A 5,310-nucleotide genomic window follows, 5' to 3' on the forward strand; every position below is an offset into this window, starting at 1 on the left:
ACATGGGAGACATAGATAACAAATTATTAGATATATGTTTACTAATTTTTATAGGAAAATATTTTATCTGATCTTTAATAAAAGTGTCATGGGACATATTTTGGTAATTGAATTAGTTAACATAATATTTTTTCCAGATATATAACATTATAATAACATATTAACATAAGAATAATTTCTGTTGATAGTTATAAAATAACTTAATTGTATTTTAAATTATTGAATCTTGATTTTAACTTCTAACGATAATGTTAGTATTTTCTTTTTTCATTAATATGTAACAAATAGTTAAAAGAGAGGAATTGAAAATATAATAATAAGATAAGCAAAAAATATTTATAAATAAACAAGAAATACGTATGTCATTAATTTTTTATATAAATTATACTACGTATATAACTTTATTCTCTATATAACATAAAGGTAGAGAAAAATAGAGAATCAGAGAGAAGAGAGAGATAAAGCAGAAGAATGACAGAAGTGGGAGTTTGTTAATTTTTTAGGGTAAAATAATTCATTCTAATTAACTATAAAAGTATCCGTTGATACATTCTGATTAGTCAAATGACTAATATAAAATATGAATCACAAATTATATATAGACCGAGAAGGATAGAGAGAAATAGAAAAAAAAAAAAGAGGTGGATAAGGAAATCGGTAACATGGATGTTTACTAATTTTAGAGGAAACTATTTTTGTAATCCTTTTGGTTGAGTTTAAAAGTTTTATTTTGTTGAATATAAAATTTATTAGGAATAAGACATATAAAAAATAAGATATCGGTGTTTATTTTGGATGAAAGTCAAAGCATAGTCGCTTCAGAACCGAATCCGTGATCGAATCGGCCAAGCTGTTGGTTTATTGGTTTATTGGTTCAACAGATAAACCATTGCTTAAAACGATAAAATCGGTCTCACGTAAACAAAAAAAATAAAATAATTAAAAACTTAAAATTCAAATTTGGAATATATATCTTCACTAACATTGTATGAAGAATCAAGTCTCAAATTTTAAAAATAACAAACCCTAAACATAAAATTTGTTACTACTACTACAATAGAATCTGATTCACCGGTTTTTTCATCTAACCAGTCGCTACGGTTCAATTTTTATAACACTGACACAAAGTATGCCATATAAAGTATTTTACAAAAAAAAAATGACCATTAGGGTATGTGCTATGTTTAATTGTCATAGTAAGATTATAGGGCACCAAATGCTAGAGCTTTACATTGACCGGATGGACATTGACGGTAATTCTGTGCATTGTTATTTAGGTGCGAGCCTAAGACGCATTCGAAGAATTCATATCGGTGACCTGACAGTTGTCATTAGCAGTGTTGTAAAAACTGGACTGGACCGGTTGGTTCGACCAAAAAACTGGTGTACCGGATCCTAAGCCAGTCTGGTCCGCTAAATGAACCGAACAAGGTAGAAAACCGATGAGAATCAGTCAAACTCAGATTGAACCGGTGTGAATCGGAAAAACCAATTCAATCGAACCGCTGAAAGTGACAATTTGTCAAAATGGGTGGGGTGGATTACGAACCCCTGTCCTCAGGGAAAAAATAGCATGTCATAACCACCAGGCTGTCACAATTCTAGTATTATTAATAAAAATATGTATTTTAAATTTTAATTTTATTTTTTTATTTACATAAAACCGGGTTAACCAGTACAACCAGTAACCCACCAGTTGAACCAATAATCCAGTAACCTAATAACTTAGTAAATTTGATCACCGATTCGATTCTGACAACTATGGTCAATAGAACTCGATTTTACCCCAATGGATGTTATATTTTTGGAAGAGTCAGAGACGCATGAGGAGCGGATTAAAACTGGTTCTAATAGTGATAGCGAAAAAAGATAAAGCTCATTTCAAAAACCCAAATTCTCGGACTTCCACAATCATCATTTTTCCTTATATGTATATAAAGTTTTCTCATATATTTAAAGGAGAGTTATTCTAATTGATAAAAAATTATTTCTTTAACCTTATATTGAACATCTTTAATTTTATTATTATTTTAAAATTATTAATTTCCATTTTGATTATATCATCTCATCATATTATACACTATTATTTTCTCTTATTATTTTTTTTACATGTATAACTATTATTGTCTTGCCGTCACTATGATGTTGCCTTGTTTTATTCTCCTCTTTTATGTTCTTCTATCAACTCCGACCGCAATCAATTACTACCATATCATATTACCATTATCGCAGCTCTCATTTTTTATGTTGGAGAACAACACAATGCTAGGGTTGAACGTCATTCAACCTTGGAAGTTTCACTCTTCTACATTAAAGGTGAATGGCTAAGGGTTGAAGGTAAGGAGTGAGAGCCATGGTTCTGAAAACCGGAACGGACCAGTCGGTTAGATCGATTCAACCGGATACCGGCGATGCATGCGGTCCGATCCTCCTCCCATAATCGCTCGACGGAAAACTGCTGTCTCTGCACTGGACAACTCTGATAGCAAAGGAAAACCCTACCCCTTCATCGCCGCCGCTGTCCCCAGGTCCTCAGCGTCGCCGCTTCTACCTCTTCCCCGTGTGGTTTTAATCTTGGCTGGCACGTCATTTTCATCTTCCTCTTCCCCGGGTAGCTCGGCACGTCGTTTTTTTCTTCGCTGGCTTCTCGGCACGGAATCTAACTTAGTGGCCCTGCTTTTGGTTCTTCGCCTCCGCTTCTTCCTTTTACATTCTAAATGTTCCGTCATCTTCTTCGTCGGAAGTTCAGAAATTGTTGTTCAACTTTTGTTCCATTTCTCTTGTAATGTTTTGTGTTTGGCTAATTTTTCTCTCTACAAACAGAAAAGTGATTTTGTTCATAAAACCACTTTTACAACAAGCAATAATTTCTAGCTTCTCCGTTGCACTAACGTGCGTCTAACCACTACCTTCAACATTTATGTTTGTTATACCCTACTTTCTCCTTTATACAAGATATTGCATTATTTATAGAATTCTTATTATTTTTCTCTAACTGAAATCTTTTTTTATTATTTATTATTTATATTTTTTATTAATTTTTTTATTTGACATTATATTTTTTTATAGTTATAATCTTTGTGTATTATATTTATTATTATCTTTTTATAATAGAATTTATTAATCCCATTAGGTCAATTAAATTAAGCAAAAAAATTAACCATAAATAATAATAATACTTAAATACTATAACTTACTAAAAAGGAGTACTAATAGTATTAAAAATATACTTCAGAAAAAACATATAAGAGAAAAGTATAAAAAAAATTTTAACATGTATAAAAAAATAACATCATACTATAACGTCACATCCTTCTAAGTAATTATCTACCTAAAAGTGATTTTACTAATATTATTCAAACAATATTTTTCATCAAAAGCAATGTTAGCAAAGAGTTGCCAAACAATTATTAATGTTGACCCAAACTTTTATTCAAACTCTAATTCGACAAACCGCACTCCAAACATACACTAAGGGTGTGTTTGGAAAACTCGTTGGAAGAGAAAAAACACATTTAGACTTTTTGAAAGCTTCAACTTTTGGTTTGGCAAATTTTTTTTCATGAACGTAGAAGTAATTTTGCTACCAAAACCAACGTTAGTGTGTGTTTGGATTACAGTTTGTAAATGGGAGTTTGCGTAAAATTGATTTTGCAAACTTGATTTTGATAAAAAGTAACTTTGTGTTAAAGTGATTTATGTTTGGTAATTTTCGTATCAAAATTGATTATAGTAAAATAAATGTTATTTGGCTTATACCATTCAAAATCACTTTTAGATAAAAAAAAATTACTAAAATAGACCTCAACTTCAATAATTTTTTTATATTATCCTATCATTCTAATTTAGATATTTAAATAGATCTTATTAATTAATTTTATAATAAAATTAATATTTACTTACTAAAATAAAAATAACATATAAAAATAGATAAAATATATTTTTAAATAAAAATAAAACAATATAAATTTTATAAATATATAAAAGAATATTTAATCAAATATGTTACATTTTTTTAAGTATTAACTAAGAATGTTATTTTAGTATTTTTTTACATCGTACTCTTATTCTAGTACTCTCAATAATCTTATTCTTAATATTAATTTGGAATCCAACGTTTATGATTTTATTATTATCTATGATTAATTTTTTATTTAATTTATTTTTTTAATAGAATCATAATCTATGTTATAAAAAATTACACTAAAACATAGTATATGAGAATTACAATTATAAAAGAGAGTACTAAAAATAATAAAAAATTAAATTTTAATTTTATAGTAATTGAAACAAATCTGAAAATATTTTATGATCTTTTTATATAGTATATTTTTAGTATTTTTAGTACTCTTTTTTAGTATGCTATAATTTATTATTATTATTATTATTTATAGTTAATTTTTTGTTTAATTTACTTTACCTAATAGAATCAATAAATCATATTATAAAAAGATAATAACAAACATAATACACAAAAATCACAATTATAAAAGTGTATAATATCAAACAAACAGTTAAAAAAAATAAGAATAATAAATAATAAAAAAATAGAGCTCATATAAATAGAAATAAAAAGAATTTTATAAATAATATAATAACATACATGAAGGATAAAGTTGGTAAAAGATAAATAAATGGTTAGTATCCATGGCTAAAAACTCGTTACGAAAACGCAGAAGCTAAAAATAGTTGCTTCTTGTAAACGTTGATTTTAGTAGCAAAATCACTTCTGCGTTCATGAAAAAGAATTTGCCAAACCAAAAATAAAACTTTCAAAAAATCTAAACGTGCTTCTTCTTTTCGAACGAGTTCCCAAACACACCCTAAATCTTCAATGTTCAGCAAAAATTTAGTGTGAATGCATTTCTTCTTTCACTTCCTTAATTTTGTTCGACTTTATTTGGGTCATACAACGTTTTCTTTTTTTGGTCAACCTTCAAACAACACAGAATTAATTAATGTTCCAGTATGCTTGTAACTCATGCCACCCTTTCAAACATGATGACCCCACGGCCCACCCATATCCAAGGCCACACATGGAGCCCATCCAACCACGGCCCAATGCTCCACATCCTGCCGCAGCTACTTCTACCCAAACGGAGCCAATTCCCTTCCCGCGCATCAGCTAATCGGCTACATGGTGGCTTCACGTTACACCGTTTTCCGTGAACACCTGTCAGGACTACATAGTCTCAAGAGGAATATCTATATCCTCACATCTGTATACTATAAATCCCCTTTTTATTTTTATGTTTCCATGTTAATTTATAATAATAAGTATGAATATTTTTTAATATATTTTGTTATGTT

The sequence above is a fragment of the Arachis ipaensis genome, chromosome B07 (genome assembly GCF_000816755.2).
Source record: "Arachis ipaensis cultivar K30076 chromosome B07, Araip1.1, whole genome shotgun sequence".
Classification (NCBI taxonomy): domain Eukaryota; kingdom Viridiplantae; phylum Streptophyta; class Magnoliopsida; order Fabales; family Fabaceae; genus Arachis; species Arachis ipaensis.